General features: G+C 34.2%; 1 non-coding gene across 1 annotated transcript; it reads right to left on the bottom strand.

Moving 5' to 3' along the window:
* Nucleotides 1–15698: 15698 nt before the first annotated feature.
* LOC111876474 (small nucleolar RNA R71) lies at nt 15699–15805 on the bottom strand. The gene has a single exon (XR_002845021.1). It is a non-coding gene; the product is annotated as a small nucleolar RNA R71 (small nucleolar RNA).
* Between the last annotated feature and the right edge of the window lie 1287 nt (nt 15806–17092).

The following is a 17092-nucleotide window of genomic DNA, read 5'->3' as shown; positions in this document are numbered from 1 at the left end:
AGAGAGAGTATCATATGATTACGGGGAGCCGTAACATACATGAGTAAGAGAGAGAGAGAGAGAGAGAGAGAGAGAGAAAGAGAGTATGATTACGGGGAGCCGAAACATATGTGTCGAAGAGAGAGAGAGAGAGAGAGTATTGTAAGACTATGGGAAGCCATAGCATTCGCAAGTCAATGAGACAGTGTCATAGGACTACGGGGAGCTGTAGCACTTGTTAGTCAGTGAGAGAGTGTTGTATAACTGCAGAGAGCCGCAACATTACTGGTCAGGGTGTGACACAAAGGGGCTCTTAGGCCTGGGCAGCCTTGCTAAATGGGTCTGTGGGAACATGGTGGCCGGAACAGGGGCGAGACTGGAGTCTCAACAATGGTCGAAGCCCATTGTGTTTTGAGTTAGAGAGGGGTTGTCTCAGGTCGGAAGGATTGAGGTGTAACGCATGCGTACATGCGTGGAACATGGGTCATGAGTTGAGTACTGGGTTGGGACGAGTGGTTCTCTGTGTCGGACCAGACTCTGCTGGGTGAATTTGGCTCTATCTGTGTGGAGAACGAGCAGGTGAGGATTTCGAGTGGATTACATTCTAAGAGGGATGTATTTCCCATTTGATGTTTTAGAATTAGGATAACCTGTTCATTGGTTTGGGAAGAACCAAGACACGCATGAGGTAACATGTGGTAAACGGCCGAGGTCGTGTGTGAGGTGCGATTTCAAATCGGGTGTAGAAGTCGCTTGGGGTAAAGCGAACTTCATGATTATGGAGTTCAGTGTGATTGGATGAGTCAGCTCGGTTGAATAGGACTATTGTGAAGTCCTATTGTCGAATGGGCTAGGGTAGCCTCGTAGATTTAACTACTGGGTCGGGAGTCGATCACGTATTCGGATTTGGTGTCTAGCATTGAGAAGCAGCTGGAGTTATGTTTCCGGCTATCAGTGGATAGTTCGGTCAGACATGGATGTTGATTTTGGGGTCTGAGCTGAATCATCATGGGGTCGGCAGTGAAATGATTCTGTCTGACGGGAGGTTGGACCTAGAGTAGAGTTTCGATTCCCATGTAGGTTGGCAGGTCTTCATTTAGTGTTGAGGACGGGGTATTGAGGTTCACTCTTCAGATGGATTTTGATAGCATTATCGGAGGTTGGTCGTTGGTGCGAGATGACCCCCGTTTCTTTGGGTTTCTGTCGGAGTCGACTGGTGTGTCGGGCAGGAGTGTACAACAGCTAATTATGGTTAAGGACTAGTTCCATCATTCGCGAAAAGTAATCAGAGTTGGAGATGTTTTATCGATTTTGTTATTCGATGAGCGAATGACATGGGAATATACCGAATGGGCGATCAGTCGGGGAGACATACCACTACAGATTCCAAGTTTTGGAGAGGAAGAGTTGGTTCTGCAGCAACGAAGGGTTCTTTCTTCTTCGAAATGGAGGGTTCAGTTTGATTTCGGTTGTTTTGGGGAGACCAGTTACGTTCTGAATAATCGGTTACGCTTCTCAGGCTAATTGTTAGGATCTGGATAATAATATGGAGCGATTTCAAGGGCGAAATCTAATTCAAGTGGAGGAGAATTGTAACATCCATTTTCGGATCGTCTGTGATTTAGGGTTCGTGGGTTGCAACCCAGGCATGAGGAAGCCTCAAGGCTGCGACGAGTTACTAGAAGCGTAGGGCTTCTCGCCACCTTTCCGCAGATATGAGGTTCATTGTAAACAGACTAATATCGAGGAATCTATGATATTTTGAAGATTTGGCGAGTTTAGTCCCTTATTTGAGAAAGGTGGCAATTGAGTATGCGGGGCATATGTGTGTGTACACTTAGCGTACTCATGTGCGTGATTTTGAAGCGGATCCACCTAGTACGCTAGGCGTACCATAGGGTACGTTGGGCGTACTAGGCACAAGGTGAAAACCCTAAATGAGGGGTGCGTCCCTATTTAAAGAACATGATGGCCTCATTTTTTGTCACCATTTCCAGCCTTCAACCCTCTCAAAACCCTAATATCCCTTCCTCTAGCTTGAGTGTCCATTTGTGAGCTTCTAAGTGTTCTTGTGGTATCCTTGAAGTGAAGAAGGAGCATTGAGGAGAATGGAGTTGGAGTCCAGGCTTTGGATCTGAGCTTTCCTGTGGTTGGAGCATCATTTGAAGGTATAAAGCTCAGAGATTTCTCATCCTTTTTTATTTGTGCATTTATGGTCCATTTTAGGGTTTTTGGTCCCAAAGCTTGAAGCTTTATGAGTTGTTGAACTCTAGAGCCTAATATCTATCCTTTTAAGTGTTTCTAGTGGAGAGGATTCATAAAAATGAGGTCTTGGATGTTAAAACCACCCCATGCATGAGATGTGAGCATTTTCGGGAGTAAAGAGTCAGCGTATTCAGGTTTGGGGCTTTATCAGTCATGCAAAGGCTTAAAGTCATGAACTTTATGGAGTATGAGCCTTTAATGAGTCCAGATATGAGAGTATGGCTATGGCCTTAACGGATTAAGACCAAGAGAGTGGGAAAAAGAAAGTCTGGACGTACGCCGAGCGTAAATCCAGTACGCCCCACGTACTAATCAAGTTTCCCCAATGGCCCTATCTGGATTCGTGCGTACCCTGAGTGTACTAAGTGAGGTACATCCACCATAACCTTGATGTGGGCTTTTTGGGCAAAAACTCACATTGGGCCTTAAGTGTTAGGCCTGGATTTTGGGGCCTAATGTGCTGGAGATTTTGATCAGAGGAATATTGTGTATGTTTTGGGACTTTGTGTTGGACTTGCCATTTAGACTTACGTTTAAGAGTTGGGCCTTAGGAGAGCCCATTTAGTATTGGGCCTTGGTAGGCCCAATAAGCTTGAGTTAATTGTGAGTCGGGTAGTGAACTATCTTTAGACCTAATGAGTGAGGTTTGGTATTAGATCTTAATCAGATAATTGTGGGTTTTGGTTTAATGTTAGAGGCCGGTGTGCAACAGCAGCATCTATAGGAGATGTTCATCATCCGAGGTGAGTCTTCTCACTATACTTACTTAGAGTGGTAATATTTGTTTGACCAGAGGGTCTTATGTGTTTATATTGAGTATTGTGATATCCTACATATTGTCTTTGGTGATTTAGGTTGTGTATTATTCTGAGCTTACTGAGTTAGGACCGGAGGGTCCACCCGAGTTGTAGGACCGGAGGGTTCCACTGAGACACATTGACCAGAGGGTCTTATTTAAGTATAGCCATGAGTGGCTAATGAGATATATGTGGTATTTTGGGGAACTCACTAAGCTTTGTGTTTACCGTGTTATGTGATATTTGTTTCAAGTACTTCTCAGAATCGCGAGAAGGCGTCAGCTCGATTGTACACACGAGATAGAGTTATGTTTGAGGATCCTGGATTTTTATAATGGATATGTGTTTTTAATAATTTGATACTTTTAGATTTTTGTGAAATGTGTTAATGAGAATTATATGATTTTAAAATGAAAATTTTGTTTGAAAATTTATGGTGTTACACATAATTTCTATTTTCATGCATACAAATGCACATATATACACTTAACAAATATACCAAACACACACAATACATTCATATATATATATATATATATATATATATATATATATATATATATATATATATATATATATACACAAACAATATGCATATATAAATTTCATATAATAATATACATATACAAATTTCTAATACACACAATACAGTCATATATACCAATTAGATACAAACAATATGCATATACAAATTTATAACAACTTAATATACAATTTTCTTACAATTTCATATACAAATTTCATATGACAATTTCATATGTGTAACAAATACACATAATATATATAGCAAAATTCAAAAAATAAGAATAGATGCCCGAAAAACACACTTGTGGCTGGAAAATGCAGAAATATGGTGTTGTAGAGGTGGTGGTTGCCAGAAAAATCAATGGTGTCTGTTCTGGTGATTTAAAACCAAAAAATTCAACAAATTAGAAGAAAAATCGAGGTGAAAAAAGAAAGATAAATAGAAAGGAGGTCGTTGAGCACATACCGTCACCGACGATCGATGTCGAAGAAGATGTTGTCGTCGGGTGTGGAACGTAATCCAGCGAAAGGGTTGAAACTATTATAGCAAGTTGTAGAGCTTAGTCTCACCTACACGCGTATATAAAGAACGTCGAAAACGGAGCTCATATGAGGAAAATATGAATTTTGAAAGTTTTGAAATAATATAAATTTTATTATTTATTCGGATAATATCCGAATCTGACGCATCTTGATCTGATCTGAAGGGTACGCCCAGCGTACTAGGTGTACGCCCCACGTACATGTCAACACCGAAGTATGCCCTATGTACGAGGAAGTTACACGCAGCGTACTGCTGCCTCCTGCGGTCCAAAGAAGAGTCACGTTCCACCACCAAGACTTCGCCACCTGGCACCCTTATCCAAAGTACGCCCAGCGTAGGGCCTCGGTACGCCCAACGTAGTCCGAGGTCTCACTGCTATAAATAAAAGGTCGAGGTTGCCGATCTTTTTTGCTCAAAATTCGTCTCTCTCTCCCGTATTTCCTCGTTTTGCGTGCATGAAATACCCCCGAAGCGCCAGTATCATCCCGAGACCCGAAGCCAGCCCTGAAGATCCCGAGAAACAGAGTTCCCGAGCCGAAAATCTGCCCGCGAGAACCCCAGTTTTTGTGGAGATCTCCCGGTTCCACCGAAGAAATACTACTCTTAGAGCTGTAGTGCTGTCTGAGCATCATCTTCTCAAGTGAGTGTATATTCCCTTTCTTTGAATAGATAGATATTAAGTATCTACTTTAGAATACGTGTTACGTGTGTATAAATATACGTGTATATATATGTTATATGTTTATTTGGAATGAGTATTGAATGGGTATCTTATCAATTTTTAAGTTGCATATGAATGCATATGTATGTTGTTATCTACAAAAATGTTGGGTAGAACTTGGGTAGATAGTTGATGTGTGATAAACTGATGAGAGGCCTAGATGTGATTGTGATCTGGTCATTCAGCAGAATATGGATGACGACCACGGACTTTTCTAGACAGTTCTGTGGAATGTTGGCAGGCTTATAACCTGTAGGTGTTGGTGAACTAGGGTGTTCATTCATTGTATTCTATCCCCCTCATGGTTGCCTTAGGACATTCATTGTTGAGGAAACCCCTCTGCAGTAGTGTCCGTCCCGACGAAAATCCTAGATTAGGTCCCTTGTAATAGTTGTTGTCATAGGGACGTAAAGTGGGGATAATGAGAATGGGTAATCGAGTTATTGTTGGTTGGTGAAATTAAATATAATTATTTATTGTGGTTTGAAAACCCTATATGCTCACCAGGCTTCCAAGGCTGACCCACTCAATTTCTTTGTATTACAGGTAGTGGCACGAGAGCATAAGTTGGAGAGCTTGTGAAGATGTTTTTTTTATAGACCAATAGTTGTATATAACTGTGTAAGGTCTATGTTTTATTGTTTATGATTTTGTGTCTGTATCGGAGCATGACATCCCGAGTTTTGATATATAATGAAAATACATTTCTTTAAGAAATGCTTTGATAAACCTTATTTTATCATGTAATGTTTTGCGGACAAATTCCGCAACTCTTTTAAATCAATGGATTTACTCTAAAATTATTTAAAAATCATAAATGAAACCGGTCTTTTCTGGCCGTGATTTTGGGGATGTCACAGAGTTGGTGGTTAGGCCAGTCGGTGGTGATTGTGGGTGAAAATCGCATTTATCGTGATTATTGGTCGTCGGATCGTGTAAAAATCGTAGGGCCAAGATTGCGCCTGATGTAAGGTCACTGCTAATGGTGTCTTCGCTATTTCCTTCCACAAGAGTGGACCTTATCTGTTAGATCATGCTCAAAACCAGGGGCCAAGATTCAAAGTTGCATGTCTCCGACGGCTCACCGGTCTATGCCTTTAGCAACGATGCTTGTAGCGATGACATTGACATTTAGCGGCGACACCATGCGTGTCTCATCTGGTGTCACCGCTAAAGGGGATATTGTCGCCAAAATCGTTGTCCCTAATACTTTGTTTTCTTGTTGTGGTTAAGTTGTCGCTCCTTTATGTTGTTGTTAAGGAGATTGAAACACCACCATGCCTTCATATTATGTGGAGAGAAGTGGATGACTCATATGACTCAACCCAAGAGGAAAAGGGCTTGGACCATTCATCAGTTAGATTTTTTTTTCTTTTTTATTCCTTTTTCTCTTAAATATAGTGTGGTTGTATGGTGGATATTTTCTAGTAAATATGAAATGGTGAGGAGTTGATATGGTATATGATGTACCAAATATACCATTAAACTTGTTGTTTGTGTTCACCATAACTCTTTTGACCGACTATCAAAACTGGTTATGGTGAACACAAACAAAAAGTTCAATGGTGAATTGAGTACGAAAAAAAAGTGACCGAATGTAAACAAACTCAACAGTTGGTTACCCTCCTGAGTCATTTTCCCTCCATTTTACTAACATTTATTTTAATTTTATAAAAATAAATTCTAGGAGGAAGTGGACGAATAAGATTAGTTGAGATGAATCTTAATTTCTGAGAAATGATCATTAAGATAAAATTCAAACCTTTAACTATTTTTGTAAGAGTGGTGTGTATGGACCTTAATGGAGTGGAGAATGCTTAGTTGACACTTCTTCATGCTATTAAGGAGATTGGAACACAACCTTACCTTCATGTTATATGGAGAGATATGGATCACTCAACATGACTCAACGCAAAGGGAAAAGGGTTTGGACCATTCATTGGTTAGATTTTTAATTTTTCTTTATTCTTTTTTCCTCTTAAATATAGTGTGGTTGAGGTATTTCCTAGTAAATATGAAATGGTGTGGAGGTGATATGGCATATGATTTGATAAACAAAATGGTGTAAATGATATGACTCATACCCACAAGCCTAATAGACTTTAGTTTAAACCATAAACCATTTGTTAATCATTGTATTCATTTCCTATTTTTGTATATCATGTACTAGGTTAGATCCGTATAATATACGAGTTCACAACTTAAAAAATCAAACAACATTGCAAAAATATGAAAAAGATAGAAAAAAATACTAAAATTTAATGAAATATAAAAAATATGAAAGATTATGAAAGTATAATTATGCAAATATATGGAATATGAATTTTATAATCTTTATTTGTTTGTATTACAAAATTATACCTTTAAAATAGAATGATATTGTATTTTATTAAATTCACACATCAAAAGCCACACAAACATGAAAGAATTATAAAACTTTAAAAGCACAATGCTGAAATAGTGAAAGTTTCAAAGTAGAATGTTGAAATAAGATTTTTTTTTGGTAAGTAGATAGGTGTATTACAAATAGTTAATAAGAAAAATATTCAATAGAAACTAATAAATGATAAAATAATATTTTATTTGAATATATGATTGATATTATAAATACATAACTACATTAACGCTTTGAAACAATAATATTTGTTAATTAACTTACATGTTAGATCTACTAAATGATTATCTGATAGTTGTTGATTGAGTTAAGATTTAATTGTTTCAATGTATGATTGAGTCATTGTGTGTTATCTTTACAATCGAATCAGAAACTTCTAAATGAGGTAACAAACGTTTTAAATTTAAATGTGTCATATCCAATCTATTACCAGGTCCGGTTAGAAGTACTGAACTTCAAATGATCATGTGACATATTTTGAAAACCATTTGTATAAAATTGTTGTAGGCTACCATTTATATATATATATATATATATATATATATATATATATATATATATATATATATATATATATATGTGTGTATACATGTTCATTTGAGACCATGCTAATTTTGTGAGACCGTGAGACCAAATCTAAAAATAATTTTAAAATGCAAAATAAATGGAAAAATCCAAAAATTCTTTTTTAATTATTATTTTCGGAACTTTAATTACCTAAAAAAATAAAAATAAATAAAAAACAAATAAATAAAGTTAAAAAAAAAATTACCATTTTTTTGAAAAATACGTAAAATATTCTAATAGAATATTACACTGTAAATATTCTAATATGATTTTTAGAATGTTAGAATATTATACTAAATTTTTCAGATATGTAGAATATTCTATTATTCTACTAGAATATATACAAAATGTATTTTCTTTCTATTTTTTGGTATTTTTTTATATCTTTTGGAAAATATAAATTCCGAAAATAATATATGAAAAAAAAAATCAAAAATTTTCAATTATTTTGCATTTTTAAAATGTTTTTTGTTTTATCTACCAAATAAATGACTACGATTGCGTCTCACGGTCTCACAAAATTAGGCCGTAACACACACACATATATATATATATATATATATATATATATATATATATATATATATATATGTGTGTGTGTGTGTGTGTGTGTGTGTGTATAAAGAAGCTAGTTTGACTTTGTTCTCTTAAATGTCTTGAGTTTAACTTTACTTTAAATTGATCATTTATGAGGGATACGTTCTTTATGAATGTATAATAAATTATTAGGTGTGTGATCCGTGTATTACACGGGTTTATTAAAAGGTTCAAAAGTAAAATGTGTGAGCAAAAAAAAATACCATTCATGCAAGTTTTGATAACCACAAGGACCCTTTATGTAATTTAATCTTAATTAATTTATACTAATAAAATAAATTAATATGAATTCACAAATAGAAGGTATTATCTACATTAATATAATTATACATTAATTAATATATTAATAGAAAGAGAAATTCACAAATAGAAAATTAGTATGTACATTAATTAATATATTAATAAAATTAATTAATATGAGATGGTATTTAATAGGTGGAAGTTGACTAAAAATGAAAAATTCTATAAAAATGACAAGTGGATATTAAATAATTCAAAAAATCTAAAAAATGACAAGTGTCAAAATAAATAAGAATATGACATGTGGCAAAATCATTCTTATTTATTAGGGTAGATATTTTTGTTTTTTAAAATATACAGTTGAAAAGAAATTGAGTCGACATGCAAATAAACAAATGCCAAAGAAGTTCATATGGAATCCAAGAGATAAAGTGCTACAAGATCTTCTTATGATATGGAATCCATGTTTATGGATCTTAGTTTATCAATCAGAGAGGGATGATTCCAAACAAGCCTTTTACGCAATTTCAGGTTTGAAGAATTAGTACTAGCTTTGTTTACCTCTTTTGCCTTCATTGCCAATCAAAAGCATTATCGAATCTTATTAATTAGAGTAAATTACAGAAATTGTCCGTATTGTTTGGTCGAATTCTTAGTTTGGGTCCATAACTTTAAAATTTGATAGGTTATACCATGTGGTTTGTGAAAATTTCACTGTTGGTCATTGGTCCATCAAATTAATATAGATTGTTTATAAAGTTATTTTTTTTTTAATATTTTTGACGTTTTATTTAAATATATCTTTTAATCTTTTTTTTTTTGACGTTTTGTTCGTCGAATATAATTGTTTTTAATGTTTATGTATTTATGTTTAGTTACTTATTAAATGAACGAACATGAACAAAAATTATTGTTCGTTTAGTTAAATGAACAAACATGAACAATGATATCATTTGTTTATTTATGTTCATGAGCGTTCGTTTATAATGTTTGTTTATGTTCATTTACATTCGTTCGTTTAACTTATTTATAATAATTTATGTTCAATTTTTTTATATATTACCATATTATATGTTCGTTTATGTTCATATATATTCAATTTTGTTTGTTTATCTTTGTTCGCTTATGTTCGTTTATGTTCATATGTATTTATGTTCTTTTTTTTAATTATATTACCATATTATACTAAACAAACACAGTTGAATATATATGAACATAAACGAACATATAATATAGAAATATGATAAAAAAAATTGAACATAAATGAATATAAGTAAATTAAACGAATGTAAACGAACATCATAAACAAAACTTCACGAACATAAATGAATGAACGAGATCATCGTTCATGTTCGTTCATTTAACTAAAAGAACGATAATTTTTGTTCATGTTCGTTCATTTATTAAATAAACAAACACAAACGAACTTCCCGCTGAACAGTTTACAAACGGTTCAACGAACGTTCAGTTCCCAACATATAAGTGAATGATGTAAGCAAAAACACATAAAAAACAACATTAAATAATTATATTGGGCATTAAAAAATGCATTTAAATAAAACGTCAAAAATATTAAAAGATTTTTAAACCACAAAAACAAAGATAAATAAATAAAGCAAATAATAATAACAATAATAATAATAATAATAATAATAATAATAATAATAATAATAATAATAATAATAATAATAATAATATATCATTTTATATAATTTAGATAATTGATTTAAAAAATAAAAATAATTTTATAATTAATCTATATTAATTCTATTAAAACAAAGATAAAAAACAATTATATATATATATATATATATATATATATATATATATATATATATATATATATAATAAATTGTTAAAAGAAAAAGAAAAAAGAACGAAAAGATAATTTGGTATTTTTATATGGACCTAGGACCAACAGTGAAATTTTTACAAACCACAGGGATGTAACCTATCAAATTTTAAACTTAGAGACTAAAACTGAGAATTCGACCAAACCATAGGGACCATGTCTGTAATTTACTCTATTAATTATTGAGTAAATTATGTGAATGGTCGATGGTTTAGGATAATTTACGTGTTTGGTCAATAATTTATCTTTTTAACTCAAATCATCCTTATAGTTTGATTTTGTTACGCCGTTGGTCCTTGCTGTATTTAAAATGACTAATATACCCTTGTTTATTAATTTAATTGCTTTATTTACAATTAACTTATTACAAAAAGTTATTTAATAGTTGTGGGTTCCATTGTTCTTATCCCATAAGGGCACCTAATTTGCCTCTAGCATCCCTTCAACTTCTACAACCACCTTCCACCTATGCCAACTTCAAAATCATATCGATTCAGACCCAAAAAGCAAACATTACTAACCTCATTTCTGAAATACAAAACTCAAAATCAATTATGGCTAAGGAAATAAACAATATTTGTTTCTGATTCTTTACTTAAAATACATAGAAACTCATAAATCACTATTACCAAACAATCAACTTCATACCCTGTAACCTAAACCTAATCTAAAACTAATCATCAAGAATGCGGTGATGTCAAAAATTAAAGGGTATGAGGCAAGTAAATCAAGTTCGTTGGAAGGAGGCTCAAGAACCACTAGTGGTGGGTAAGAAGGTGTCGTTGACGCCACCACTCTTTCACGAAGACGTGATCCGTAGTGGCAGTAAGGGATTGGAAACGTCGTCGACATCCTTCCCGACAGTGGTGGTTAGCATTTCATGGGACAACAGTAGTAGGTGGAGAAAAGAGGAATATGAATTAAAGATGTGAGTTTAGATGCAGATCGGCGAAGGATTGTGCGTTTAGATGCAGATCGGTAACTCTCCGATTGGTAAGATGCAATCAACCGTTGTAGATGATGGTCCATATTTAGATGCAGATCGACGGTGCTTCCACATTTCCTTTAATGTCTTTAGGGGATGCGGTTAGGGTGGCAGACCATGGGCTTCACCGGAGGGCTCACCGACGATGACTAGATAGTAGTTGAGGGAAAGAGACGAGCTGTGTGTTTGGCTTAACTTTTTAAATGACTTTTGACTTTATCTTTTAGAAAAAGTTTCAAAAGATGTTTGGCAAAAGGAAAAGGACTTTTGTAAATGACTTTTCCCATAGAGTAATTTGAGTCTTTTTGAAAAGTCACGATTACCTGACTTTTCCCAACTTTTCACCAGCTAAAAATATTAAATTACCAATATATCCTTCATCTACCTTAAACATGTCATTTTTGTCATTTTACATGTAAAAGTTAAACCAAACACTTTAATTTTAGACTTTTTACCTTCAAAAGTCAATCCAAACACATTTTAAAAAATAACTTTTATAAAAAGTTCTTTTACAAAAAGGACTTTTGCCCCACAAAAGCTAAGCCAAACACCCCCGAGGTCAAGGTAGAATAAAGGTGCAATATTAGCTTTGGTTACTAGTAGCGGGTACGGTGGTTGTAGTGGATACCAAAAGTTTAAGTTCCGGTGGTGGTAGAGGATACTAGAAATTTCAGGTTTGCTTTTGTACTTTCTTGTAACTTGGTATGAGAGAACTAAACATCAATTAAGTAAAGTAAAAGGGAAGAAGGGTTCATGTAGGTAAGGTAAAAAGGAAGAATGGGTGGCTAGATGTGGGACCATATTTATTAAATAATTTCTTATATCATAAATTAATTATAAATTAGACAATTAAAGTAATAAAATAAAGGTATATTAGTCATTTTAAGTCTGTTAGGGACCAATGATGCAGCAAAATCAAACTATAGAGACGGATCGAGTTAAAAAAAAAATAAGTTAGGGTCCAAACATGTAAATTACCGTAAATTATAAGGACCATTTGTATAATTTACCCTTAATTATTAATATTAAAAAATTTCTCAAATGACAAGGGTTTTATGATATAAGGAACCCACGACAACTCATACATTCCAAGAAATCAAGGACTCTTGAGGACTATAAACATATCAATATTTTTAAAACATAAACATATCAATTTCGGTTGTTGTATATGATAACTTAGTTTTTTCCTCTTTTGTTTTATATAACTTATTAATAAAAAATCATCTATATATTTCCATTGTTATTGGTGGGAACGGTGATACCGAGATCATTAAACATGGATTTGTATGGTATTGAAACATATTCAAGCAAAGTTCAATACAAGTTATCAGATGTCAAGAAAAGTTCAATACAAGTTACGAGGTGTGGAGTCCACACTCGTAAAATCTAATTTGATCATAAACACAAGGAATAGCCCATAGCCTCATACACATTGTAGTGTAGGAATTAAGATATTGGAAAATGTATGAAAAAAATGGTTAAGGCCCGTGTTTAACACGATGTCTTTAAAATAAATTTGTCCGCTAGCGGGTGTTTGTTTCCCATGATACAGAAATTAAAACGATTCTTCAAGATCGCTGAACTTTTCTAAGCCTAGATAATACATTCACATCAACAAGAAAATGACAAAATAGAGGAGAAGACACTTCGATATTTTTCTAAAGGTGATGGAGCATCTCTATTTATACACCAAACCATAACCATCATTTTAATGGCATAATTAAACACCGAGATTGTAGATTGTAACTGAAATAGTGGTTAATATTGTCAATAATATGAATTTGAAACTGGCTATTAATTAAAATGTTAGTTATGACAAAAAAAATTTGCAAAAATATCCATGAACTTTTCTAGTGACCGGTAGTGTATTAGTACCCATAGAATGTGCACCTGCACACAAGTTTAGTGAAGTCAAATGATATTTTCATATCTATCTGTTTATCTATCTATCTATCTATATATATATATATATATATATATATATATATATATATATATATATATCTTAATGTTTTTAGCCATTTTTATGCTCATTATAGGACAAAAAATACTTAATCTATTATATGTTGTGTTGTAGAAGTAAAAGACATGCTCGGGAACGAAAAGGAAGGAAGCCGGAAGCTAGGAATTTGGATCAAGGATAAAATGAAGAAAATTATGCTTACCACGATGCGGCGTTTTGAAATTTCCGAACGAACCTCAAAGACTTGTTGATTACTTGATAAACCTAAAGACCACGTCGTGGTGGACTTACCACGACGTGGTGAACTGACTTCGAGAAAAATATATATATAAGGCACATTCCTATGAAAACCTAACTTTTGTTGGAGCTTTAGTCGACTTTTGAAGGCCAAGAATGTTGTTTGGAAGCTTGGAGTTGCAAAAGATCGATTAGAAGCTTGATTATGAGAGATTTGAGGCAAGACTTCTTATATTTACTTATTCTTCTTGTGTTTGATCATGGATTACATGTTGAATTTTGTTTTTACACGTTTTTTTGCTGAAGTTAAGGGCTAAATACCCTAACTTTCGTTTAGACTAGATTACTTGCTTATTATGAGTTGATTTATGGATTGGATTATGCTAAGTTGGTTATTTGTTATGTTAGCTTATTAAAGAACCTCTCTATGCTTATGATAACTACTAATATGTTTATTGTTAAGTTTAATTAAGTTTGCATGACCTATCATTCTTGATTAACTTGAATCTTATGATCTTGTGAATTACAAAATTGTAGACTAGTGTTTTGACCAAAACCTAGGGTTAAATTGAAAAATGGGTAAGTAAATGTAGGAGCTAATATATAAGGATCACTCATATATTGAATTGATTTAATTAACCAAATAGATCAATCCACCATAAGTCTAACATAACTCGAACCGAACACTAGTAAATTTGTTAGTTTATCCGCTTGATCACCGTATGAATAAACTTATTTGCTAAAGGATTAGGTTAGTGAACATTAATCTGATCATCTTAGGAGTCGGTAATCAATGGAGCATTAATCAATTACACTTCCATTAAATCAACCATAATAGCAAGTATATTGAATCTATACGAATGTCTCTCATTAATCTTGATTAAAATCATCTTTTGTGTTTCTTGCTTTTAATTTTGCTTTTTGTTTCATTAGTTGATAATTAGTTTCTTTCTAAGTTTTAGTTTGATTAATTAAGTTTCTAGTCTTGCAAAACTAGAGAAAAAAAACCCTTTTTAATTTAATAGTAAATTAGGTAACTTAGTAGATAAAACTAGTTAGTAATTTTGTTCCTTGTGTTCAATACACGACTATTTGTGTTATTCTATTTTCGACTAGGTACAATGCCTTAGGAGTAATAATTAGTTATATTAGTTTGTTAAAACTAGTGCATAATTATTTCACATCAAGTTTTGGCGCCGTTGCCGGGGAACTGTCAATTTTCAGTTAATTTTTATCTGTTATTTATTAGGAATTTTTTTATGTCTATTTTCTCTTAATTTTCGTTTTAGTTTAACAGTACTATAAGAATCGATACTGAACATCCCCCCTGTAATTGTACATGCTCCCATAGCAAACTCATCAAGCAGTTAGTTTTTATTTTTTGTTTTGTTCTTTTTATGCTTTTCATCTATTTTTGTTTCAGTAATTTATGACCCGAGGACCCAAGACACCAATTATACCACCGTTTGACGATCTTGAGTCAGTATTCCATAAGAAGAAGACAACCAAACTTGGAGAATCAAGCAACAAGATTCTAGAAAGCGAATTTGAAAGTTTTGAGAAGACACCTAACAAAAGGGAAGTAGGATACGAGTCCAAAACATAATCAGGAAAAGGAAGCAAACCCAAAAGCGAGCCCAAAAACAACATGGCAGACATTGCTAACATGACGATGGAGGCATACAAGAGACGAATACGTGAAGACACCGGACCAGGACTTGTGCAACTCACAATTCCCAACACAGCTAGCTTTGAGTTAAAAGGACACATACTTGCTCAATTGAAAGACATATCATTCCATGGGAAATACCATGAGGACGCTTACAAGCACATTAATGAGGTCAAAGATATCGCCAACTACTTCAACATACCAAACATACCACACGGTACGGTTCTACTAAGAATGCTCCCCGTTACTCTTAAGGGTGCAGCAAAGGACTAGCTGAAGGCACTCCTAGTGGGCACAATAACAACATGGGCGCAAATGCGTGAAGAATTCATACAACAATTTTGCCCGCCATCGAAGGTTTCAAATTAAAGAATGTCATTGCAAAATTTGAGCAAAACGTGGGAGAGTCTTTATACGAGGCATGAAAGCGCTATAAGGGATTGCTTAGAAACTGTCCCCAAAATGATCTAAATATCCAACAAGAAGTAGCAATGTTTTATGATGGGGTAAACGTAAAGACTATGCAACTCCTTGATTCTCAAGAGCCACTCACAAAGAAAGCACTGGTCGTAATCAAGGAGTTCATCGCAGAATTCTCCAAACATTCAAGAGAATATCATAACCCTCAACAAGATGTAACTAGGGGAATTGTGAATTCTACTTCAGATGACATGGCAGCAGTTTTAGCAGTGTTGCATAACATGGATAGAAGGATGACTAAAATGGATTAAACAATCAATGCAATATGCATCCCAAATCCATTTTCGGAATTATTTACATGCTCGGAAAGGAAATGAGAAGCACTACACCCCTAACAACTATCATTTGCCTTAAAACCTTCCAAACTTAAATCCTTAATTCAAGAAAGACCCGAACCATCGCTTTTACCATTATACCTTTGAGCTCCAAAGCATAAATCGAACTCTTTGATTACATAATCTACATTACCCACATCCAAATGGGTCCAAACCTATCTTTCCCAAAGCCCAAAGCATTATGACAATTGATCTTCGGGTCACGACCTCGAATTAAGAAACGAGTCGAAATTGGGTGTTACAAGTCTCCCCTACTTAAATTAGATTTCGTCCTCGAAATCACTCCTTGCTTCCTTCCAGGAAATCAGACGATCCGACCAATTCCTCTCGAACCCTGCTTCGACAAAAAGTTGACTCGTACTCATAGTGATCTTCCAATGCTATCATTAAAACCCAACCTTATTAGGAGTAATACACCCTGATGGAGAACGAATTATTAATCCACTAGCTTTAAATAATATGGGAAAACCAGCACTCCTCTGCTATAAGTCTAGAACCTAAAACTTTAGTTGGCCTTCATACAAGAAGAACCATTCTGAAATACAATCAATATAACCTCTTTCTACAATCCGAACTAAAATAAATCCCTCTGATCCTAAATCATCTAGCTGACACCCCTGCCAGACAGAATCCTTCATATCAATAAAGACGACTCCTAATGCGAGTCTCAACCCCTTGAGTCAACTGGGAACATTACCCACATCCCAAAATCCAAAGATTTACACTTGCATTCTATCTGAAATCTTCCGATTCTACTGTAACCTTCCACTAAACTGAGATATAAAATCCCCAATTGACCGCTGAGACTGACAATCTCACACCTGGTCCCATCATAAGGCTCTGACTAAGAGCCTTACTAATAAGGGCTACCCTAGCCTAACCACCACACGGATGCTAAGAACTTGCCACAGAGTCATCCTTCTCTCAACGTGATCTAATAC

This window comes from Lactuca sativa, chromosome 2 (assembly GCF_002870075.4).
Source record: "Lactuca sativa cultivar Salinas chromosome 2, Lsat_Salinas_v11, whole genome shotgun sequence".
Lineage (NCBI taxonomy): Eukaryota > Viridiplantae > Streptophyta > Magnoliopsida > Asterales > Asteraceae > Lactuca > Lactuca sativa.
Note: the sequence above shows the minus strand (reverse complement) of the source record. Positions and strands in the feature narration are given on the sequence as shown.